Source organism: Urocitellus parryii, unplaced genomic scaffold (assembly GCF_045843805.1).
Source record: "Urocitellus parryii isolate mUroPar1 unplaced genomic scaffold, mUroPar1.hap1 Scaffold_216, whole genome shotgun sequence".
In the NCBI taxonomy this organism is placed as follows: Eukaryota; Metazoa; Chordata; class Mammalia; order Rodentia; family Sciuridae; genus Urocitellus; species Urocitellus parryii.
The window spans coordinates 7,010-20,777 of record NW_027552348.1 but is presented as its reverse complement, the minus strand read 5'-3'; the positions used below and the strand labels follow the sequence as shown (position 1 = coordinate 20,777).

Below are 13,768 nucleotides of genomic sequence, written 5' to 3'. Positions count from 1 at the left end.
AGTACACTAGATAAAACCTCTTTAAAGCTGTTTATTATGTTATGACTGTGTGAAAATGCTTCCCTTCCATTTTTAAGTTTACGAAGTTAGAATGCTAGCTTTTTGGGGTTGTTTAGCACACACTTGGGTGACCAAGGCTATAAGACAAACAGCAAATTGACATCTTTCATAACTATGTAGGACTTTTTCTCTAAGAAAATTTTTCTCATAAAGAAATAGCACTTTATGGTTTCTCAATCTTAACAATGAAGATTAAATCAGAGATTTAAAAATAAACAAACAAATCCTTACCCTAAGTACATGTATAAAGACATGAATGGTGTGACTATACTTTGTGTACAACCAGAGACATAAAAAATTGTGCTCCATGTGTGTACTATGAATTGAAACGCATTCTGCTGTCACATATAACAAATCGGAATAAGTAAATTTAAAACACACACACACACACACACACACACCAAAAAAAAAAAAAAACCTAACAGCTATTTTAAAGTTAAAAGTGGACTGCACTTTTGTGAAAGTCAAAGGGAAAAGAAATATGTATTTCTTTAATTCATTCTTAATTACAAGATTCATTTTTAACATTTCTCTTCATGAGTACTATATTGGTTCAGAAACCATTTTTAAAGCACTAAGTATTGCATAGGTTTTGATATTATGAAAATTATAAAGTCTAAGAAGGTATAAGATAAAATAATCACTACAACACTGATGAACTTAAGGTGTAAATTATTAGTCTATCAATTTCAAATGCACAGTTATTAATATATATAATGTGAAGGAATGGGGTCTTTGAGATGAACTGTAAATTATGAAAGAACAGTGAAGAGGAATTCAGGTTCCTCTCCCCTCCTCTAGTTCTCTTAATCTAAATAACCAAAGTATTCCTTACCACCTTAGTTTCTTTTAAATTGTAGCACACGTGTTTTCTGTGTGTGCAGACAAGAATAAGAGATATGTATCAGACTACTTGGAATGATTTTATTTAACTTTTCTTTCAAATTTACTTTCTTACAGAACCTAAGAAATTGTGACTGCCAACTATCAAAACCATCTAATCAATATTTGTTTTGTATTAAATGACAGATGTCTTTAAAAAGTAGAGCCCTAATATTATGTCCATCATATGTGTTTTTGAAATTGCATGTTACTTATGATTTGTGCTAACTTTTTTCTAAATCTTTCCTTTGAAATATAGGAGAATTTACAGTTAAGTTTAAATATGTCTTATATTCTTATACTCATGAAATGTATTGAAATAGTCCATATTATTTCATTTGGGACATAATCTAAATGCTTGATATTTTTAAGCAAAATCTGATAATAGTTATATGCCGGTAGTAGAAAGGCCATCTATGGTAGGTAGGATGGTCCTTCACAGATATACATGTCTTAACCCCAGAACCTGTACATATTATGTTTCATGGAAAAGGAGGATTAGGATTGCTAATCCATTGATTTTAAAATAGGAGATTATCCTGGATTCTGCAGGTGGGCCCAATGTAATTTCAAGGGTCCTAAAAAAGTAGAATGCCGAATATGGAAGTGTCTGCTACTTGACTCCCCTTTGTTAGTTTTGAAAAATGGAGGAAGGGAGCCAGTAAAAAGCTGCAAAGGTGAGCAAACAGAATTTTTTTCCCCTGGAGCCCCCAGAAGGAACACAGTCCTGCCTCTGCCTTGATTTTTATTATGTTGTTCTAAGTTTGAGGTAAAATTCTATGTTATTTCTATGGGAGCACAGAAAGCTAATGGATCATCCAAATGTAATTAGCTTACTCTGTAGAACAAAACACCTGAAAGGAGTTTAAAAGCCTTAAAGAAATATTGATAAATATCCCTTGTTTAATTCACACTAGTGAATTTCAATGATTACACTTTGCTTCAAGCAAATTCAAATCTTAAAAGTAATAACAAATTTGAATTGACCAAAAAGAAAATCAAATTATAACCATTCAATGTACTGTCACTCTTTTAATTTGTTTCAGAACAAAGAAAATGTCAGAATTATATGGAGCTTTATCTGGTACAGGGGCACAAGAAACAGTTAACAACAGAAAATACTTCTACATTCTCAAAATACATTACTTACAAATATTTGCAAAATTCATTCTTATGGTTTTATATTTGAAATGACAGTTTACAGAGATGGAAAATTAAAATAGAGCTTTATTTATTACAAAGATAATAGTACATAATTTAGCCCTTACTAAAAGTGTTTAGTAAGAAAGTGGAGATGCTTTTATTACTAGGTAACTGTTACATGCGGTCTCTTTATTCTCTCCCGACTTCTGCTTCTTTCTCTGTGGGTCCCTTTGGTGTGCTTATCTCCGGGATGCTCCCTGTGCATTCTTTCTCCTCTGTATACACTGGTGCCATGGCTCCTGCTGTCATTTCCTCTGCTGCGCTCTTCACTGGGACTCTGCTGTGGCTGCTTCCTTATCTCCCTTTGCTTATAACTACCAGGACTTCGGCTTCGGCTTCTCCTACTCCTCTCATCCCTGCTACAGCTTCTGCTGCTCCCCTCTTTTTTTTTCTGATCCTCTCTTCTCTGGGCTGTGGTGGTGGCTTTTGGACCTGTGGCTATCAGGATAGCTCTGTTTGCTATTCTCTCCGGAACTCTCTTTTTTTAAAGACCTAGACTTTTCCTTGACTTTTTCCTTGTTACTATGACTATTAGAAAGTTTTTCATGAAGTTTTCTCTTCTTAGACTTGTCTTCTTCAGAATCACTGTTATTTCCTGAACATTTGTGTTTCTTTCTTTTCTTCTTTTCTTTGTCACTCTCACTACTGCTTTCTGAAGCTGTACTGGAGGAAGAGGAGGAGCAGGAGGAAGAGGAAGAGGAGGAGGATTTGCTTTTATGTTTTTTGTGTTTACTTCTGTTCTTCTGTAACTTTTTCTTTTTTCTATCTTTTTTCTTTTTTTTTCTTTTCAAGTCTGTCCAATTTCCTGTAATTGGGGAAAAAATAGTAGCAAACTAAAAAGTAGCCATTTCACCAACTATAAAATTGTTAATGGATAATATGCTTTCTTAGAAGCTACTAAAAAATGGTATCCATATATAAACAACTTATTTTATTCAACGGCAAATCATTTTTTTTCTTTTAAATTGTTCAAGGCATGTTTACATTATATTTAAGTAAATAAATGTATTAAGTCAATTCTCTGATTGTACTTCATCAATGGAAATGACTATTAAATTCTTACTGGGTTAGAATTTGAAATTATTTAGTACTCTAAAGGTATAGTAATTCTGATCTAAAGAAAGCCTGTGAGGGATGGGACTGTGGCTCAGTGGCAAAGTGCTGGCCTCGCATGTATGAGGTACTGGGTTTGATCCTCAGCACCACATAAAAATAAATACATAAAAGTATTGTGTCTATCTACAATTAAAAAAAAAAGAGAGAAATATCTATATATATCTGAAAGCCTGTGAATGGTGTACACATTAGTTGAACCTGTTGAAACTTTCTGTGTATTAAAGTATGAAAATATTAATATTACATTATCAGTATTCAAGAATATTAATATTACATTATCAATATTCAAGAATATATTCTCCAAAAATTCCAAATAAAAATACACTTTAAAAATTGATACCCTTAGGGCTGGGGTTGTGGCTCAGTGGTAGAAAGCGTGCCTAGCATGTCTGAGGCACTGGGTTTTATTCTCAGCACCACATATAAATAAAATAACATAAAGGTCCATTGACAACTAAAAAAAAAAAATAAGATACCCTTAGCTGTGCAAGGTGGTGCATGCCTGTAATCTTAGCTACTTGGGAAGCTGAGGCAGGAGGATGGCAAGTTCAAGACCAGCCCTAGCAACTTAGTGAGGCTCAAAACCCTGTCTCCAAATAATAAACAAAAAGGACTGGGGATGTAATTCAGTGGTAAACCACTCCTGAGTTCCATCACCAGTACCACAAAAATAAATAAAAATTGATGACCTTTCTAGGTTTATGTAACAAAACAATCACATACTACTTTTCAACAACTGTTCAGTTTTATAAATAATTAGAGCAATTCCATCAGGGCATTGAGAATTTCTAAAGACGAATATGCAGTCTCAGAAGAGTAACTTCTTGTTTATATGGTATGTTTGAGTTTCTCTGAGGTAAGTGTCTTCACTGGCTTTTCTCAGCCATTCTTAAAACTCTACTTCCTGAGAACATCATGAGCTCCCTCTATTGGACTCAGCAGATATTTCTTAGATTTATTAATCCAAAGGTAGTCTAATATAAAGTTTACATGTACCTTAAACATTCTTTCAGCATTTCTCAAAAATTTACAAGATGTAGAAAGAAAACAAAGACACATGGGCAAAAACATTTTCTTTCTTCCTTTTTTTGGTACCCGGAATTGAACTCAGGGGCACTCAACCAGTCAGCCACACCCCCAGCCCTATTTTGTATTTTATTTAGTGACAGGGTCTTACTGGGTTGCTTAGCAAGCCTCCCTTTTGCTGAGGCTAGCTTTGAACTCGGGATCATCTTGCCTCAGTCTCCTGAGCTGCTGGGATTACAGGCGTGTGCCACCACTCCCAGCACCAAAAATAGTTTCTAAGAAAAACTGTGCAAAGATACACACAAATCTATTCTGAAAAGTAAAACCTACAAATAAGTCAATTTTCAAATTAAATATACTGAAAAGTGCAATAGTTTGTGGTATTATCCAAGTACACAATCTTATATTATTGAAAAAAAAAAGACAACAGAATTGTATTACTTTGGCTGAAGAATAAATCAACACGATGCATATTAAATAGCTTCAAGAGCTCTTAGTGTGGCTGGGGGTGTAGCTTAGTGGTAGCACACTTGCCTTGTAGTGCATGAGGCCCTGCTTCAGATCTCCAGCACCACAAACATGCACACATAAAATCTATTAAATATATACTTTTCCAATTACCTGAGAAGTTTTTCTTTTTGTTTGGTTGTGAGTGACTTTAAGAATTCCACTTCTGGATCCTCTTCACCCTCACTTGCAACATACTCCTGAGTCAACAAAGACATCAAATTGCTAAATTTTCAGACAAGTAGTTATCAGGAAAGAAAACATAAACAAGATTTTTTTTAATAGGGACATACTATAGATGAATATGGTATTTTGGACTAGGAACTGCAAATGGAATTTTTTCTTTTTCTTCTTTTTGGTACCAGGGATTGAACTTAGGGATGCTCAACCACTGAGCCACAACCCCAGCCCTATTTTTTGTATTTTATTTAGAAACAGGGTCTCACTGAGTTGTAAGTGCCTTGCCTTTGCTGAGGCTGGCTTTGAACTCGTGATCCTCCTGTCTCAGCCTTGTGAGCCGTTGAGATTACAGATATATCTTACTGTACCTGGCTGCAAATGGAATTTTAAAAATTTCTTTGTAGTCTACCTGTTACAGTGGATCATAAGATGTTAGTACAACTGCCTTGCTAACATTAGAAAACTTTATCAGGAAGAAAAGAAAAAATGAACACAGAAACAATCTTTAGATTTCTTGAATTTCAGCATTTTCCTATTTAAATATTTTATCTTTAAAATAATTTAATGAAATTTAAAAAACAAGAAGATCATGAGAGGCTGGGAGTGCAGCTCACTGGTAGGGCACTTGTTTAGCATGTAGCTAATTACCAACACTGTAAAAAAAAAAAAAAAGATCATGAATCTTATAGGAAGGTCAAAATATCCACAGATATCCATAATTTTAGCCTTTATAATATTAGTTGTATGTTATCGAATACATACTAATACAACCCTTCAAACTCAACTATTTTCTAACTTTAATAAATTAAAAAAGTTTAAAATATTTTCTGTAATTTTTAGGAGTTTGCCTATATATTTCTTACCATTAGTTCAATTTAATGTCATGTCAGGGGTGAGTTGGCAGGAAGGGAAAAACAATCTTAACACTCATTCGGTTATTTTATCCATATAAACACAGAGGAGCCGTTTCATTTATTAAAATATATGTTTATAAACAATTTCTCATTTAGGTTAAAATAATAAAGAGGCAAAATCAAAATACATTTTAGGAATTTTCTTTGCTCTATGTGACTTTCCTATGGATATATGCACATTGGAAACATTAAGTAGCAATTCACAAGCAATCACATTTAGATTTATAGACATTTTCAGCTTACTGATAAAAAGATCATTACCTGTGATGGATCATTTGCGGTCAAGTTTCTCCCCAGTACATTTCGTTTCAGTGCAAACCCACTGTTTCTCATCTCCGCTATTAGCTCCGAGGGGTGCATCGATGGCCCTGTTCACAAAAATCACAGTTTGAATGTATCATTTATATCTCTCTACCTTTTTCGGACTCCACAGTAGGAATGCAGTTGAAGCTTTGTTAAGTAAAATCACAGCTAAATCAACTCAATAATCTTCTGCTGAGCAAATAATCAGATATGATTTTCTAAAACAGCAGTCTGGAGATTCAGAATAGAAAATAATTGCATTTTTCTTTACGTGCAAGGGGATTCTCTTATGCAACTTTGTCATATTGAAAAAGATATATTTACATATTGTTTGGTTGGAAGTTTTTAGTATAAGATCAAAACAAAATGACAAACTACAATTAAACTTTTAATAGTTACTCTCTCAGTAAGAATTCACTTAAAAGAGATATTTTTACAGGTACATACACAATTTATTATCCTACTTTCCAAAAGAAAATTCCTTACCCCTGCTTATCAAACACCAATATTGAATACAATGCTGTGGGGTTGATATTATCAACAGTCTTGCCTCCATGTCTACTGAGTAACGACTAGGCTCTTTAATCTCGCTTATAAAATATGCCCAGATTTTGAAATTTCTAGTTATTAGATTTGGGTTGATAAAAGCAATTTTAGGATAGGTATAGGTGTGCATATTTTATATTTTTCATAAGCTACTGTTTGCAAAATCCCAAACTGAAAAGTGAGTTTCTTTTTGGTCCTGTGATACGGACTAACAGAATATACATTATAAAAAAAAGTTGAAAGGTCTGTCCTATTCCCTTAAAATAAGGCTATGTAAAGCAGAAGAGATTCTTCACTCTTAATTTTCTTTTTCTTTTAAATATTTTTAGTTGTAGATGGATACAATGCCTTTATTTTACTCATTTATTTTTATGTGGTGCTGAGGATCGAACCCAGTGCCTCACACGTGCTAGGCAAGCCCTCTACCACTGAGCCACAACCCCAGCTCCTTCTTTTCTATATTCCTGTTCCATTTTATTTTCCCTGTAGCTAAGAAACTGACAACATTTCATGGTAACTACACCCAAATTTCTGTACATTAGCTTAAATGAACTACCCTGGGCCACATGTCTGTAATACAAGGAAGACTGAGACAGTTACTGAAGACAAGGACTTCATAACAAATGGTAGGAGACAGAGAAACATTCAGAAACAGATTCTCTAGTTTGTTGATTAAAAATTTTGTCTATTTTTTTCCCTTTTCTCTTCTTTATTGGTCTTTTACCACTTATTTATCATTAATATGGTAACTATCTGTTACCATGGAAAACAAAAGGCAATCAAGGGGCTGGGGATGTGGCTCAAGCGCTCGCCTGGCATGCATGAGGCCCGCGTTGATCCTCAACACCACATACAAAGATGTTGTGTCCGCCGAAAACTAAAAAATAAATATTAAAAAATCCTCTCTTTCTCTCTCTCTTTAAAAAGAAGAAAAAAAGAACTTAAAACAAACAAACAAAAAAAACAAAAGGCAATCAATCCAAATCTGTTCATTTGTCAATAGCAGCTTTGGTAAAACTGGGTGGAAAAGGGTACTGCTCTCTAGGCTTTACCATTCTAGTCATGTTATCAAGAAAAACTGAATGGCTACTCTAGCTGTGAAGGAGAGAATAGGGAGGAAACTGCCTATCATTGACATATGGGGAGAGTTCATATTTAATTCCTATGGATTACTTTAATGACCCTTTAAAATTACAAAATGGTTGCATATATTGACAATAAAATTTTAAATAAAAATCAAATTTCAGGGGCTGGGGTTTTAGCTCAGTGGTAGAGTGCTTACCTACTACATGTGAGACACTGGGTTTGATCCTCAGTACCACATAAAAATAAGTAAATACGCTGGGGCATGTAATCCCAGTGGCTCAGGAGGCTGAGACAGGAGGACCACAAGTACAAAGCCAGCCTCAGCCAGTGGTTAAGTGCCCCTGGGTTCAATTCCTGGTACCTCCCTCCCCCCACCAAAAAAAGTAAATAAAATAAGGGTATTGTGTCCATCTACAACTAAAAATTTAAAAAATTCAAAATTTAAGTATTAGTTACTAGTTGTCTGTAAATGGCATAAAAGTGCTCATACAATTAATGGCTTCACATGAATGAATAACAGCTCCATGTACTTCAGTGGTAGATGCTTACCTAGTGTATCTGCAAAGACGGGGGTTTGAGCCACAGCACAGCAAAAACCAAAAACCCCAAACCCCGAACCCAAAACAATTGAATTGGTGGGATTCTCAAATTTCACATGTAGGAACATACTTTTAGAAAGTAGAAAATGTGTCCTCTGAACTGTCAAAAATACAATTCCCTGTTAACTTTATTATATGTCATATAAATTCAGAAAGCAAATATGCTAAGAATTAAGATAAAAACCACTCTAGTAAAGGGCCAAAGAGCTTGGCCATTAGGATGAGAGGTTACCACTAATTTCATTAGTTTTCATCACAAGATGGATAATTTTAATGTTTTAGAAAGCATGCATTTTTTACAGTACTTCCAACTACTTCAAGAAAATGTTCTCTTTTATCAATGCGACAGATTATACAGATTACACAACTATTACTCTTATGGCATTTATATTTCTTAAAACCCCAACCGAACTTTGTGCAGTACAAAAACAGCATACATTACTACTTTGTAAATAGTGTTTAGTGAAGTGCCTGACAAACAGTACTCAATTAATAGTAACAATTCATTTTTACCAGTAGCTATATAATCTTTATGATTATTTTATAACAGTCTATAATTCTTAAAAATTGTTCTTAGTAGTAACATTTTTCAAATCTAGTCTTATTCACCTTTATTTTTTGGGTACTGGGGATTTATTTAGTTGGTTTTGTGTGTGTGTGTGTGTGTGTGTGTATGTGTAGTGCTGGGGATCAAACCCAGTACCTCATGTGTGCTAGGCAAGCACTCTTCCACTGAGCCACAACCCCAGCCCAGTATTGGGGATTGAACCCAGTGGTTATTAACCACTGAGACACATTCCTAGCACATTTTACTTTTTATTTTGAGGCAAGATCTTGCTGAGTTGCTTAGGGGTCTCATTAGGTTGCTGAGGCTGTTCTCAACCTTGTGATCTACCTGCTTCAGCCTCCGGAGTCACTGGAACTACAGGAGTGCGCCACCATGCCTGGCTTATTTTTGTACTTAAATCTCCTAGCATCAAAAGTTCTAGGTTTAAGTCTCTGTGTTTAGAAGATGTGACAAGTCAAGTTTAATTAAGATATATTTAGCAAGACATCTTTATACTTTCATGTCACTATGGCAGTGGCTATGTAGAGTTATATTGACAGAAATGACACTAGGCTGAGAACTCAAAATTCATTGATAATACAGATATGCTAATAAAATAGATTATGCAAATGTTCAAATACAAAAAATAACTACATTTTTAATGTATGATATCTTAATTTAAATTACAAATGGAGTTGGGTCTCAGGAATATTTAGTTAACTCTTAAATTTACTATGGCAGAATAATTCTAGAGATTTCAATAAAACGTAGACTTGCAAGGGCTTTCTACATCATTCAGCCACACTGGGTTAGGCCTCTATAGCATAAAAAACAATTTCTGATTTAGGAAGCAAGTCCATTGAAGGAATTAATCTCAATATTAATTTATTCTGCAAACTTTTCTTATTGTAATATGGCAATACTGTAAAGTGTCAAAGTACCAGTGCTATGGTGTTCAGTTCTATATACTAATTAGACGTGGACTATGTTCTCCCAGGAAAAATACCATGCAATCAGTAACTCAGGAAAGAAAAAATTCTCAGAAGGTAAATTAAGCTGCACAAAGTATGTTTGTAAGAGGCTGAATCTACTCATTAAGGACATTTATTTTAGCCAGGCTCACTAGTACATACCAGTAATCCCAGCTATTTGAGAGGTCAAGGCAAGAAGATCACAAGTTTGAGAGCTGTGTGGGCAATTTAGCGAGACCTTGTCTGAGGAGGTGGGGTGTATATGGGGATGTAGCTCAGTGTTAGAGTATGTTTGAGGCCCTTGGCTCAATTCCCCGGGTTCGATCCTAAGCACCACATAAAAATAAAATAAAGATATTGTGTCCACCTAAAGCTAAAAAATAAATATTTTAAAAAATATATAAAACTGAACAAAAGCAATGAGCAATAGAAGGTCAAAAATGTTCTGTAGTAAAATAGGTATTTTATCCCAGATAAATATACAAAGCCAAAGGTCTGGCTATGAGGAAAGGCCACAAATCTGACTCCTCCACAATTAGAAGACAGCAGTCCCAGGTGAATGCCACAAATGGTACAAGGTGGAGACTAAGGTGGAAGACAAGACAGACCCTTGTTGTGTTCCGCTGCCAGAGTTAGGTCCATCTACTATTCCCACTGTCAGATGTATCTTCCATTCTGAGTTCATTATTCTTTTTAAATGAAGTATTGTCTAAAAATTTAATGGTATAAGAGAAAATAGGACGAATTGTAGGTTGAGTAAGGCTTCATTATAAATGCCTTTTTATCCTTCCCCCAAATTTTACATGTTAATTTATAGGGATGTTGTTTGCTAAACTAAACTGCTATTCTGAAAGTGAATACAGTTTTGCTCACTTTTACTGTGGTGATCTATATTTTTCCCTTTCCAATATATGTGTGTGTTCAGTGGTGTTGGGGATTGATCCCAGGGATTTTGTGTGCTAGGCAAGCAATCTTTTTCTAAACTATATCCCTAGCCCAACTATGTCTTTTAAATTTAATTTTATGGTACAGAATGTTTCAAACCTATGTAACATAGCTTCAAGCATTTACTATTTTACCATTCTTGTTTCATCTATTACATCCAAATTTCTTTTCTGGAAAAGTATTTTAAGCAAAATCTCAGATATCACTTTGGTATGAATCAGTAAGGACAATTTCTTAACATTGCATTATTTTTATTATACCTATCAATATTGATAATTTAAAAAACCATCTAATATCCAGTTTATATTTAAATTTCTCCAATTGTATCTAGTTTTCTAATCTTAAAAAATTTACCCGCTCCTTCCCTTCACCCTGCTATTCATTTGTTGAAGAAACCAGGTAATCTGTCCTGTTAAATATCCCACATTATGGAGGGTGATACTGTTGAACATGTTCTTCTAGCTCCTTAATTTTCTGTAAATTGGTAGTTGGATCTACAGGTTTATTATTACATTATTACCTTTGGAATAATATATAGAAAATTTTCCAAAAAGTTTGTATTCCAGAAAATGATAGCCCCAAAATATATCTCCAATTAAGCAAATCAGGCTAGTAAGACTTCTACTTAGTATGTTCTGTAACCCCTTTTACCATGTATTTACTGCGGCCTTAGTTGAACAGCAGCATAAACTTGAAAATGTGTATTTTAAAATAACACTCCTTGGCTGGTGGTGCTGCATGCCCCATAACTTTAGCTACTCAGGAGGCCCAGGTAGGAAGATCACAAGTTCAAGGCCATCCTGAGCAACCTGGAGACACTGCTGGAGAGACACTGCCTCAAAATAAAAAAAATAAAGAGAGCTGAGGATAAAGTTGGGTGGTAGAGTAACCTAGGATTTAATCTCCAAGAATGTATAAGTAAATAAATAAATAAGATCAATAACCCCCCTGCACTGGGGATGCAGCTTAGTGGTAGAGCTTTTGACTGACAATTCTGAAGCCTTGTGTTCGACCCCTAGTAACACTAGAAACAAACAAGCAAGCCAAACCACCACTACCAACAAAACCCCCCAAACACCCAGTGGTTGGTTGGGAGTATACAGCTCAGTGGCAGAGCATCTGCTTAGCATGCACGAGACTGTGGGTTCAATCCCCAGAATGAATACAAATAAGTAAATCATCATATATTATCACAAATAAAAGAAAACATGACTATCATTTCCATGAAAGCATAATCTTCTGTCCTTTTTTCTTTCCTAAGGTTAAACTGACTATGACACTTAGAAACACTATTTATAGTACATTATTAAGAGGGAGATCTAGGTCTTGTGGGAATTATTGAGAATTACCTCACACTTATATTACTGTAACCATTTTGCTTTTAAGAAAGCTTATAGAAAGTTGTCTTTTAAAAAAGACTAAAAAAGGGGCACAGTAGGAACATGCAGCATAATTCCCAGGGAAAAAAGTGAACAAAGCTATTAATAAAGTGTGTGGGTGATTTTTATTTATATAGATGAGAATGTTTTATGTATGATTTTCTAAAGGTTATGCAAGAACCAATTGTACTGAATTGTAATAAAACTGCTCCATACTGGGAATTTTCCTGACACACTGCCAGTTCATCTTTGAGGAGGCTGGAAACAATAGGATTTCTTATTGCCCTCATCCCAAGTTCATACTGAAGACAACTAACTGATCTCTATTAAAACACACAATATAAAGGAAAATCAAACATTTCATTTTAGTCCATGTGTCTAAAAAATACACAAAGGCAAAAAAATATCAAACTGTCCTTATTATATGCTAGTAAAAATTACTATTTATTAAAATCAACCTTGATTTACAGAATCAGTATGAAGATATTTGACACATATTTCATTATATCTTTATAACTTGTTTTCAACTTAATTTATATGCAAATATTACAGTGGTGATACAACCAGCAATAATAAAGTTAATCATGGTGGCGCAGGCCTGTAATCCCAATGAGTCAGGAAGTTGAGGCAGGAAGATCACAAATTCCAGGCAAGCATCAGCAACTTAGTTAGCAAGGCCCTAAGCAACACAGTGAAACCCTGTCTCAAAATAAAAAGGGCTGGGTATGTAGCTCAGTGGTAAAGTGCCCCTGGGTTAAATCCCTAGTGCCAAAACAAAAAACCAAAAACTAAACCAAATAAAAAACCAGGTATGACTAATAGATGGGATTAGAAATTCATGATTAGAGGAGGCAGACCAGAAAGGGACAGATAGGAATTTTCTAGGGTGATGGTAATGCTCCTTATCTTGTCAGGTATGTTTGTTACCAGGTGTGTACATTTGCCAAACTTAAACCCTATACTTAAGACTAGTGTATTTTATTAAAAAAAAAAAAAGTTACACATGATCTTTTCAGTCACTAGTAATTACTGAGTGACCATGATACTATAGACTCTGGCTATACCCATATATATTTTGTATGTATATAACTGAGGAGAGCCCTGTATAGGGAATTTGAACTTATGTATCCCTAGTATATAACACAGAAAATTCTTTTTTTTAAATTTGTGTGTTAGTGAGGGCTTGTTATTTCATCTTACTAGAACTTCTCAAGAACTTGGATTTTACCTTTAAACTTATAATATTTTGGGGAAAATTAGTTCATAAGTAAAACAAATTATAATTTCTATTATAAAATATAATCAGAGGAAGCCGGCACATGCCTATAATCCCAGTGGCTAGGGAGGCTGAGACAGGAGGATTGAGAGTTCAAAGCCAGCCTCAGCAAAAGGGAGGTGCTAAGCAACTCAGTGTGACTTTGTCTCTAAATAAAATACAAAAATGGGCTGTGGATTTGGCTCAGTGGTCGAGTATCCCTGAGTTCAATCCCTGGTACCCCTAATA

General features: G+C 34.7%; 1 pseudogene; it reads right to left on the bottom strand.

Moving 5' to 3' along the window:
• Window positions 1-2,027: 2,027 nt before the first annotated feature.
• Window positions 2,028-6,256, bottom strand: LOC144251788 (corepressor interacting with RBPJ 1-like; annotated as a pseudogene).
• Between the last annotated feature and the right edge of the window lie 7,512 nt (window positions 6,257-13,768).